The sequence below is a fragment of the Drosophila mojavensis genome, unplaced genomic scaffold (genome assembly GCF_018153725.1).
Source record: "Drosophila mojavensis isolate 15081-1352.22 unplaced genomic scaffold, ASM1815372v1 contig_74, whole genome shotgun sequence".
NCBI lineage: Eukaryota > Metazoa > Arthropoda > Insecta > Diptera > Drosophilidae > Drosophila > Drosophila mojavensis.
Window position 1 is genome coordinate 3,878,624 of NW_025318899.1, and position 12,964 is coordinate 3,891,587.

The 12,964-nt window shown below is 38.2% G+C and overlaps 1 long non-coding RNA gene across 1 annotated transcript in view; it reads left to right on the forward strand.

Moving 5' to 3' along the window:
- LOC116804328 overlaps positions 1 to 12,964 on the forward strand; it is a 92,650-nt gene that overhangs the window by 8,112 nt on the left and 71,574 nt on the right. The window lies entirely within an intron of this gene.

Here is a 12,964-nt window from a genome sequence, read left to right on the forward strand (position 1 = left end):
TTTAGTTTGAGCTAACATTTTCCTTGAGAAAATTGGTATTCCGCAGAGCGACTTACAGTATCCCAATAAAAGTTAGCAACTAACAAAAACAAAGTCACGATATAAATAAAGAGCAGTCAACGTTAACAGCGAGCTGTGCAGAATTTATAACGTGACATTGTTAAATTTATTGTGGCCAAAAAAAAAAAAAAAAAAAAAACTAAAAAAAAGCAAAAATGTTGTAATAAAACTTGAGCTTCCAGCGCAAACGGCATTTGGGCCAAAACGAAGTCTGGCGCCAGCGCTTAAAAAAATAATTGCAAATATCATGCTTGATACAATAATTGAGTTGATTATATATGTGCATGCATATAGACATATTTATATAAATACGTACATAACTACATAAATACAGATATTTGAGATACTTGAGATTCTTGCTGAACTCGCTGCGACCCCGGGGCAAAAAGTAAATAAGCAAAAACTTTGGCTGGATCTTTAATTAAGCTTTATGAGTTTATACAACAGCAACAACAACAAAAACAACAACAACAACAACAGCAGCAACAATAATGACAAGAATTTTATTTGTATTTGATTGATTCCGCAATTGGATAGCTCTCAACGCCTAAATCTGGCCGTAAGCCGTGTATTTATGTATCATTAAATGATTTGTTTTCATTTCATGGCATTATAAAAGTCAGAGCAGCGACGACCCGCCTGCGATATCATATTGAAGGACAGTTTGGCTTAAAGCTGTTCTGCTTGACAAATGGGCTAGAAGCAAAAAACAACAGCAGCGCAGCAACAGCAACAAAATCATCAAATCACGACTTGAGCGCCTTTGATTGACATGCAGCTAGCCAGCACAGCAAGAACAACCACAATCAAAGCAATAACAATCGATAACAAATACAACAGCTATAGAGCTCTAGCAACAACTGATTGTTCATAATTAAAGCTAAAAAGGCCCGAGGCAACAAATTTTCGCAATGATTCTGTGGGCCGACAACGCAACGCGGCAAAATGGCAAATGGCAAAGAGCCAACCGGCCAGCAAATTATCTCCAACCACTAACAGTACATATAGCTACATATATATACTTATAAAAATCTATATATAAATATGTACAAGAATACACTTGCAGAAAAACTTGATTGCAATTGGCCTAGAAATGACTGCATTTTGCTTTGGAATATATAGAAATATCTTTTCGTTTTGCATGCCAAACAGGCTAATTAATTTAATGCGTAATGGTAAAAAGCTAATAGATACTAAAATAAGTATTTTATTAGGTTTTTTTTTTTTTTTTTTTTTTTTTTTTTTTTTAATAAAAATCAGCTTAAACTAAATTATAGATAGATCAAAAGATTTGATACTTAAAAAGGAATATTTTAAATAATTGAATGACTATTTTTTTACTGAGTGTATTCAATAATTTATATGCTTGAAATATTGTAATTGTTCTTAGATGAAAATTTCTCTCCCAATTGAATCTAATAAGTTAAAAGAAACTAATCTCAATAAGACTATAATTTTACACATTTATATTAATTTATACAAGCTTAATAAATTCAATATAAATATTTTCGCTATTTTTCCTAAATTATTTTTGGAATTCACAAAACAATTTAAAATTCAGAATTGACCCACGTATTAGACCATGGTTTTCAAATACTAATTTTCTGCGCACTCCAGTTAGTCATTCCGCATTCTCTAAGTGTATTCTACCATACATAGTCAGCAAATACGTGCAACAGTTACACAGGCAACCCGCATGTCACGCCCCGTAGAGCAGCAACAGCAGCAGCAGCAGCAGCAGTAGCAACAGCAGCAGCAACAGCAGTTGCCATCGAGGCAGAGCAACGGCTGCTTATTAACGCATAATTAGCATATTTAGTCTGGCTCAAAGATTGCGATCCCGAGCTGTCGCACAGGTCTGAAGACCTCCAACTGCCCCACACTCTGCCTGTCTGTAACGAGCCTGTGCCGCCTCGTTGACATTGCCTGCAATTTGTCGATTTGTCACACAATTTCAGTTGATATGAATTCCGTTGCCCCGTTCTCTGGCCCCTCATTACTCCCTCTCTCGCCCTCTCTAGTTCTACCTTTGTCTACGTCTTCTGCTCGACTGCCATCTGCGAGCGAGCAACAACGTCCGTTCGTGGTCATTGCAAGTTAAGCCTCATTTAGCTACAGTACTCTATTACTTGAACCAATTGCCAAAACCAAATGAGCGTTATGATAGACGACAGAATACCCTCTAAGGGGCTTTAAGTGGTTTAGGTGTTTTAATATGTAAAAGGATTAGATTCAATAAATAGTTTGCTTTCTTCTGTTATGTATGAACTTTTTGGGGTTTGTTTTATATAGAGCTAAAGTCTAGATGAGGAAAGCATGTATTAAGGAATATTTTATAAAACATTATCATCATTATCATTATTATGATGATCAGTACTTCATATTAGGTCTTGGTGTGTGCATCGATATTAATTTTTGGCTGGAAAAATTATCGATAAACGTATATTTATTTTTTCGTTACATTTGTTACATTAAATTTACACATAATGAGCATACCCGCTTGTTACACTTGTAATGAGTATTTGGTATATAACAAGCGACCAAGCGACCTGACGCCCACCTTTCAGCTGTTGTTGTTGTTGTTGCTGCTGTTGCTGTGGTGTCTGTTACTGTTGTATTGCTTGTGCCATTCACTTTATGAACATTTCAGTTGAAAACGACAGCAACAACAACAACAACGGCCACAACAGCAACAGAAACACCAGCAACAGCAGCAACAATTGTCGCTTTGACATTTAACTACAATTACTTTTTAGTGGTCTTTCATTGGTTCGCGTGGCAGCGACATTTTGGTCCGTCTGTACCCCCTCATGCATGCCACGCCCACACCTCCTTGGCTGTTGTTGTCCATATTGAAACTTGTTATAATTAAAATATGCACTACGTTATTTTCCTCAAGGTGTTTGCTGGCCGAATCGAATGGCCAATAAATCAAGTCGAATGTCAAACAGAATCTGTGTCCAGCATTTCACCATTTCACCTGGCCATTGCCATGAATATGTGCGTACTTCAAGCTACAATTTGGCCACATAATTGCATTCAGAGCCCTGAGTTGAGTGGAGAGAGAGAGAGAGAGAGAGAGGGGAGGCCAGGCACAGGCTGCCCTACCATGTGGCATTTTAGTTGTGGTTTCCACCTGAACTTCGTGCAGCTCTGTGCGGTTGGCGAACTGCAACGAAAAGAGTGCCCAGCCATAGGCTAAACGACAAAAGGCTTTAAGGTGTGGCAAACCACTTTGAATACACTGCAAGGAGGGCGCTATGACTAGCTGAAGTCGGGAAGTGAAGAATCGATTAAGGAATGTGTGGAATATGTGAGAAGTAAAGGATGATAGTCATATTTGGATATGAAGAAATTGAAAGATAAAAGAGGAATACTTATATATACATACAGCTAATATAGTTGCCTGTGAATTAGACTCTGATCGAACGAAAAGGCCATACGACATCATTCTTAGAGTAGACCATAAATTTTCTTCATATAGTTTACCTCGCATGCTCTTATATACCCTGGTTATCTATTATATATCCATAGCATATAGTCTCCTCTTATATACCACCTCTATTTCCAAGAGTATTCAACTTTCCACAATCTGTGGCTCACATTTCCTTCATCTTGTTTTGCTGCCCACATTTTGGGAGGCTGTTGTGGGCGTGGGTTTTTGTCGTTCGCTCGCCACAAATGCCGATTGCCCCGTCTTTTGAGCTTTGAATGTGGTGCTGGCTAACTGGCTTACTTCACTGATGTAGCACTGGTTGTTGCTGGTGGTTTGTGTTGTTGCGCCGTGTGTGTGTGTTTGTGTGTGTGTGTGTGTGTGCAGCGACTGTTCATAGCTTTGGCATTTACAATATTTAATCATATTTGCACGAGGGCGGGCCAAAATGTCGCCCTATGCCAAGGCGTTTGGCGAAACAGGCGCAACTTATGGATATTTAATGCCAAGCGCTGCTTGCGGCCTGTTTGACTTCGGCAGTCAGGCAGCGTGGCAACAGCATGCGGCATGTGGCATGCAAACGGCAGGCGGCATCTACAGGCTGCAATTTAAAGCGTTTTCATTTTTTATGCATGCATTACATGGCGTTTGTAGCTCATTTGCATGCGTTGTTGTTGTTGCTGTTGTTGTTTATCTTCTTCTTGCTGCTGTTGTTGTTATAGTTGTTGCTGCTGCTGTTGCCGGCGTCTGTAATGCAATTTGCTGCAAAATGAAACCGAACAAACCAAGCGCTGAGCATTTGGAAGCATTAAATTTAATTTTATTAAAAAACTTTCTGAAAGCCACATATGTGTTTGAGTGTGTGTGTGTGTGTATTGTGGGTGTATCTCTGTGTGTATGTGTGTGTGCTGCCTGGGAATTGTACAATTGACAATATGAGCGAGTTGCTGCTGCTGCTGCTGTTGGGTTGCTGTTGTCGCTGTCGTTGTCGCCGCATGTTGTTGACGTGTCTGTTGCTGCTGTTGTTGCTGCTGCTGCTGTTGTTGTTGCTGCTGCTGGTACTTCTGCTGTCGCTGCTGCTACTCCTGCTGTTGCTTGCTTTTTATTTTATTGTCGCCCTGTGCGGGCGTGTCGAGCTTCGCTGCTTGCTTTGATGACAAAATGACGCTCGATAAAGTTTTCAGTTTTTATTTTGTGTTTCGTTTTCCAGCTTGAGTTTTGGCAACGAGTCTGAAATTCGAAACAATTACGAATGCTTCTACTTTTACAGTCGCTTGCATTTTTCAATGCTCTATTTTGCAGTGTGTAATGTATGTATGTAGGTGTTTAGCAATGTGGTTCTAGCTATATGTGCTTTAGTTACATTAACGAAATTGCTTTGCTATATAATTCATATAAATTGGTAAGACTCTGTGGCCATATGTATATAGAGGATACGATAGATTGAGTCTGCAATAAATCAGCTTTATAGTTCTGCTCTATACTGCATTACCAATATATCACTGTTTCATATTTCTCCAGCATAGCTATGCATTGATATCCCAATGTACCAATGTTCCAATGTATCAATGTACCTCTGTCGGAATGTATAAGTATAAGTACCAAATGTTCCAATTTTCCTATGGGACAGTATTCCAATGTCTCAATATGTACTTATATACCACTATACCTCTTTAAATACCATTATACCTACTTACTACTCTCCCTAAGGCCGTCTAGCTTTCAGCTTACCGGCCCAACTTAACTTAGTTATTGTGCACTACTGCCATTATCCATAATCTAACGATCTACAATAATCAATTATTAATAAACTAACCTGAAACCTTACTCTTACTTATCTTAATCAAACAGATGGGCTATAAGCAGAGTATTGCTACGTCAGCTTATGCCGACTTCCTTATGACCTTTTTGTGTTTGCTCTGCACGTGCGCTGCTATCGTTATCGTTATCGCCTGTCAGCAACTGAACTGACACCGTCCTCCCCCATCTGCTGTCATTTTTGCATATTCATTTGAGGCAAGCCAAGGACTGCATCGAATGTCGTCAGCAAACAGCAAACGATATCGCAGCAGTTCTTCTCATCATCATTTGCATATGTTACACTTTATTTATTGTGGTTGTTGTTATTGTTGTTGCTTGTTGCTTGCTGTGTTGCTGTCGCATTTTTCGCGCCGCATTACAACACCGAATATAACTCATACGCAGCGTTAACCTGCTCGGCATTGTTGTCGTATTTATAGCCGTTACGTGAGACTCACTTTTTATGTGACAATTGCTTTTTGTCTTGCTATACATATTTTCAGTATCTTATTATCTCTGGCTTTGGTTATAATTTGGATTGTTCGCCTGTAATTTATGCCTATAAATTGTGCAAGTAATTTTGGGTGCAAAACATTTATTAACAAGCTTGCGGTAAATGAGTCAACCTGTAAATAAAATGTAATCTTTTCTCATGCCTTCATGGGGGAAGCCTCAAAAGTGCAGCTGCTGCGAGTAGAGCATTGACTGGGTCTGTGGTAAACTTGAGCTGTTTGAGGAATGTCATTAGTAGAGCAAATTGTATGACATTCGATTGTTAAGTGAATGTTAGGTATCGATAAAGCAGATATCGATTAGTATAGATGAGCTCGATGAGCTATGAGTTGAAGAGCGTTTGGGCAAACCTATTAAATTTTAGATAATCTGTATTTTTGTATATATTATATTTCCTTCTGATGTCTATATCTTTTAGTAACATATTCATGAATCGATCATACAATTCAATGGATTTTTATATAAATATGCATATTCAATGAATTATCAAGTTTCTATTAGTTACCGTGAAGGTATTCTTCTATAGATATTCATCTTAACTTTGCCTTCAATCTAAATGCCTCATCTGCCATATAGTTTACAAACAGCCCTCGCTCAGTTTTGCCAGCGCTTTGTCTGATTGCAATATGCAAAGAATAATTGAATAGGGTTTGCCTTCTGTTTTGCCTGCTCGTTGCGGCTTTTGTCGTTATTGGTCAACAATGGCCGAGGCAGTAAGAATATCATTTTCGCATTTTGATGTTCGATTACAGAGACCCAACAACAGCAGCAAACAAGAGCAGCAGCAGCAGCAAGTGCGATAACTAGAGCAGCAAAGCATGGCCGCAACAATGCAAAAAAGGTACAAAAGGTAGCAGCTATTATGACAGCAAATAGCGAACACAAGAGCAATTTGTTGCACACACATACACACATATACACACAGATAGCTATAGATACACAGATACATAGATACAACATTTGTATGTTGCTTGAAGACAGCTGAATGCGCGCTGCTGGCTAGCTAAGTTGTTGGCTATGAAAAATGGATCTGCTCCAGAAGATTTCTGTAATCTCGTTCGTCACACTTGGCCGCTCAAGTACGAATTTATGAAGCCCCATCAGAGCTGTCCCACTGGAGCAATGGACCCGGCTACAAGCAGGGCTAACTAGTTGCAACAACAACAACAAGAACAATCCAGTGTCTAAGCTTAAAACTTTTATTAACTTGTAATGTTTGCTGCTCGATCTCGATGCACTTTGCCAAGAAATGCACTCAAGAATGTAACGCGCGACTGGTCAAAGTGTGAGCTTAGCTAACGTAGTATATATCAACCTACACTCAGCGAATGGAATTGAATTGAGCACAAGGTCGCAAAATTCTTAAAGATGAAGTGAAATTGTGCGTGGAAAGGGTCTTTTGTGTCGGTTAAAATATTTTCTAAATGAAAATATGTTTTACTTTTAGTTTAAGTCCTTTGGTAAATATTTTCAGTTATATTTGAAAACTCATAGTAAATATGTTAAACTTAATTCTTCATTTCAGGGAAGATTTGTTTTCAAATTTAGTTCATGTTTAGATACACATCTTAAGTATATTCAAGAACGAACTTGATGTGGGCTGTAAAGAACATCAGACCATAAATTTTGCTTGACTCATTCTATACAGAAGTAAAGCATATATCTCTATGTGTATCTGCGGATAGCTAATCTTGGTGTAGAATGAATATTCATTAATTTGAAGAAGATTTATCTTTTGGCTATATTTATTTAGAATATGTTAAAGTGATTTAAGTCCATGTGTATACCAGATTGATGGCATTATTTTGCCACTCTCTTCTCGCTCTCTTTCTTTATCTACTACTTTCTCACAGGCACATAATCGGTATCTCTCTACAATTTTCAATTTCTCTTTCTCTTTTTGTCTTGTTCCTTCACTTCCCTTGCCTTTTTTATTACGTTTTTGAAAGATCTATGAATGGATATTCATAAATATATTTTTATCTGTCTCTCTCTCTCTCTCTCTCTATGTCTATCTCTCTTTTCACTCTTTCCCTTTGACTCTTTCTATACAGTTTTAATCCTTTATCTCTGTTTCAATTTGCCCGATTGGCAGAATTTTGCTTGCTTTGAATGTATTCTATGTCTTCCTCTCTCTTTTTCTGTCTCTTTATTTTGCTCTCTCTCTTTCTACCTTTCTCTGTATGCTGGCTTGTCACAGCTTGTTCTATTCATGTCTTTAAGTATCTCTGTAACTGACGTAAAGACTCGTTCTATCCTATTCTCCTACCGACTTTACCAAGGCTAAATGAATTCTAGTCTATTCATATTAGACTTAAGTAAATTGCTGTTTCTTCAAGTGTATCTGGCATGTAACAGATACCAGAGCATATGTAGCTGCGGCTGCATATGTTGCAAGCTGAAAAGATTATTGCAGCCATTGTTGATCCCTCTCCCTCTCCCTCGGTCTCTCTCTCTCTCCCTCTCTGTCTAAGGCATTGTTTTAGCAGGTTGAATTAGATGAATTGGTGAATTACAGATTGTGCCGCAGCTCATTTGCATGGCTGGGCGTCGCGACTTTTGCGGCTTGCGAAATCGAAATCTCCAGCCAAATGACTCTGGCAAAATCGGCAAAATGGGCGTTGACTCGACCGAGCAAATGTCGAAAGATATTCATACAATTATTATGACGATGTCGTCGCATTTCGTTTGGGCGTAATGAACTTTTGCGAAAAATATGCCATTCGCCTTTGTCTTGAGCACAATTAATTTTTTTTTTTTTACGTATTTCTTTTTTTAGGTATTTTGGGAAAGGGTTGCCACCTTATCGGTCTGCTTATATCTGGCCAAAGACCTGTCATGGTTACCTTTTATGTTTTGTTTTTGTGCTTGTTTGTTGGTTTGTCTTTTTTTTTTTTTTTTTGCCCTTCCACTGCAATTTTTGGCATTTCCACACACAGACACACACACACACACATTTTTCAATTAATTAAATGAAAAATGGTTTTCTTGCTGCGCCCGTTTTACAATTGACGTAAAATATAATTAAAATTGCGCATACGCAAGGGGGAGAGGAAGGACGTTAAAGGGGCAGACAATACAAATGAAAGGACAAGCCAGACACAGTGCAGCCGCCCTATCGAAATATGTGTGTCAGGGGGACTATGCTCGCTCCCTCTCTTTCTCTCTCTCTCTGTCTCTGCCTCTCTGTGTCTCTCTCTATCTATCTCTGTGTAAAACGATGCGACGCATTCAATCAATGGATTGCAGTATAAAATGCAAAATGCACTTTTATTGCATTTAACAACAAATTGAAAAGCCAACAACAATAACAAACAGCAGCATATAAAATCAATGCAGGCGTAATCTAACGGAAAAACTGTCGTTTCTCAATGATATGAGATTGAATGCTCTATCCTAAGAGTAGTATTTGGGTACCAATGTACATATCTATATAAATGTATTTATGCATATAATACTAGATTTTCCATTAATTGTTTGAGCTTACCTTAGAATCTTAAGGATTTCTTTACTCTTCTATAAAATCTGTCAGAGCTTCTTTAAAATCTTATCAATTCATATGGAACTAGTGTCAAATTTTCATTGCCATCTACGTGTTACACGTAATATAGCTTTATTCAACCTAATTTGTAAAAATAAAACAAATTTTTGCTCTTAAATCAAGTGTAAATGTAATACAATTTAGAAGTAAAACTTCTAATTGCAACAATATTTGCCTTTCTAAAAATTCTAAAAAAATTTTTTAACAAGAGCTGATTGGAATAGATTATTTATTCCTATTTAATTACAAAATAGTATATAAAATGAATATGCAAATTGTGTATTTTAAGCTTCTTTAAATTATAATCAATCTGTGTACAGTTTAAATAGTCAGCGTTAAATGTTTAAGGGGATTCAAATAATTAAACTACTGAAAGCTCACAATGGAAACCTTTCAAATTGCCATCAAAATTTCTTTTCTCTTCCATATTAACTGTGTTATTTACTGATATTATATGTATATACAGAGTCAGCATATTTATTTGCATTGTTTTGGATGAGCTAATCAAAGCGCATATTCAACTATAAATATCATCGTTTGCTTTATTAACTAATGAACCCAGAACAGGTTCTTTGCTTTGTATCTAATTTTGCTAAGTCGAGAAAAGTTCGTTGTTGCTCTGATCGTCAGCATCATTTAGCTGCTTCTACCGTTTCTACTTCTCCTCCTCCTCCTCCTTTGCCTTCTTCTTCTTCTTCTTTTACATCTACATCTACTTGATTACGGTTGGGTTTTATGGCCGATTGCTGCCATTAACTGACATTAAGAGACATTTACGTTTCTGCACGAACCGTTGATGGTCCCTTATATATGCATAGTTGCTGGCCATCTGATTTGCATAGCATCCCATCTCTGAGCCATTCAAAGATCAACCAAAAAACTGCATGGGGTCCACACAGTATGAACGTATCGAAGCTCATGCATCAAGCGATCGAATGTTAAAATCATGTTAGGGCATTTGAATGCCGCAACACAGAAGAAACGCGCATTGCCATGTAAACCATGTAAATGTAATAATAAATATTTGTTGGCTTTTGTAGTGCAGTGTTTTTTGTTTTGTTTTTCTTTTTTCATTTGACTTTTGTATTTATCGTTTTTTTTTTTTTTTTTTCTTTTACATATTTATGCCCTGTAACTATTGGATGTTTGAAGTAATGGGTAGATTGAACTTTTGTCAAGTGTTTGATGGGGGCAGAAGGTAGAAGGAGAGCATAAGGTAGAGGTGTATATAAAAAGTTGTTAATATCTGGAAATTGAAGAACTGAAGCGTTAAGCCTATAGATTCTGTGTGCCTTAATAGTTGACTAAATATTCTACATACATTCATTAGAAATTATACCTATTTAGTAGGTGAACGTTAGAGAACATTTGAGATCTTTGATTGCGCTGGCTTTAAAGTTTATTACAGGGTAACTATAAGTCATGCTCTACTCAACTATTTCCTTTTTTCTGCCGCTTTTATATTGTTGCAAATTTGCTTGTTGCATTCTGCGGCTGTCAACATTTGCTGTCTGTCGCATTGTCTGTCCGCCCGCCTGCCCGTCTGCCCGTCTCTTTCTCTTTTTTGTCTGGCTGTCCCTTTCGCTGTTTGTTGATTGTTTTTTGCATTTAATTTTGCATTACTTTTGTTGCGATGTTGCAGTTTTGATTTCTGCTGCCAGCGAGTTACAGATACGAAAAAAAATAAGGGCGTGTCTCGCCCTCCGTTTCGAATGTATTTTGTCAGTCACTTTGGTTATTCATGCAAAGTTTTGCATGTTAGCTTTGTCCACTTTTTACCGCTTTCACTGCATGGTAAAAGAGACAGACAGACAGACAGACAGCGAGAGAAATAGAGGGATAGACACGGAAAGTGCAACAAATATTTTAATGGTCCCAACTGGCCGCCCACCCACAGGGCAATAGCCAAAAATTGTTGAATTTTGGCCAGCGGGTTGTCTCTCTTTCACCTGTCCAAACGTTGGCGGCCAAATGCAGCGTCAAGCTCATTACGAGCACAATTATAAACATGATGCTGTTTGATTTCTGTAGACGAAAGCGCAAAATTTTCCTAATGAAGCCGGCAAATGCAACGGCAGCCACAGCGGCAACAGCGGCAGCCGCATCAACTAACTGTATTATATGGCCATGGCGAGCTGTAAATGTTGTTGTTGCTTTTTAGCTGTTGACTTTTATGATTTCCATTGCATAGCATTATTATGGACAGCAAATAGAAAACATGGCCAGGCAAAACGAGAAAATCAATAGAAAATCTCCTCTAACAAACTTACAAGCTAAAAATGAAGTGAGCTGCAGGTGAGCCGGGCTCATGGCACATTGATGATCTATGTGCGTATACCATAAATCGTAACAATAACAAACACGGACACTTGGCCAGACAACTGGCAGACAAGCCAAACCCAAAGCAATAGCAGCAGCAGCAGCAGCAGCAGCTGGTGCCAAAGATGAAGCAAAAGCTGCAGTCGAGCATCAGCTCGACATGGACGAACGATTTCACTTGACAGCCACGACCACAGAGAGAGAGAGAGAGAGAGAGAGAGAGAGAGAGAGAGAGAGGGAGAGCGAGAGAGAAGTGAGTGGAGTAGCAACATAGGCAAAGTGATTCGCTTCACTTCTAGTCGGAGCATAACATTTCCCTCGAGCCAGCTGACCTGTACAGGCGGAGAAAAACAATATTCTAAACTCGAATACAAACGACATGGAGTTTAGCTCTTGTGCATGTGAAGTGGCTTTGAGGCTGCAGCTAAGTTGGGATCAATATAAATAGAGATTGGCATTAAAAAAAAGTTATAGGAGCTTTGCTTGGCTTTAAGTTTAAATAAAACTTGGCCAATTTCAATTCAATTTTTTTAGCCAATCATTTTTGCTATAGCTATTTATAATAATAATTGTTTTTTTTTTTTCTTTTTTTCTAAGTGTATGCATCAATGGACAGTGTTCACTGTACGTTCTGTCCGCTGTCAATTTGAAATTGTTGTTGTAACATGAGAAATGTGGAGCTGCTCAGTGTTATCTATGGGGATAGCCATTGCTGCTTGGCAAATGCCATTTATTTGATATTACAACGCTCGAGTGCCGCACACTCAGCTTCCTCTTGAAATATTGTCGCACAAACAATTCACACACACACACACACACACGCACACACAACTCATAAAAAGCCCATTTATAACTGTTAACTTGTACAAAAGTATTTACAGGCGATTTAGCCGCTCACCGAATTACAACCAGCTCACAATTGCAATTGTTTATTTGTGTTTTGTGTGGCAGCAGCTACCGCACCACCCCAACCCAACGCAGCCATCTCAACCACCCAAGCCACCCGCTTGCCGCTGCTTTCCTTTTGGCCGGCAATAAAAAGTGTTGCTGTTGTTGTTGTTTTGGTTGTTTTTGGTTGTTTGGTTGTTTGTACAATGTTGTTTGTTAGCTGTTATTGTTGCTATTATTACAGTTGTTGCTTTTGTTTTTGCTTTGCTTAGCAGCTGCTGCTGCTGACACGCACAAAATTTTCCAATGCAACACTATACAAAAACTCAAGTGCGAAAAATATCCCTATATATATATACATATATACATGTATTTATTATATATGTATATATAAGAGCGAGCAAAATGGG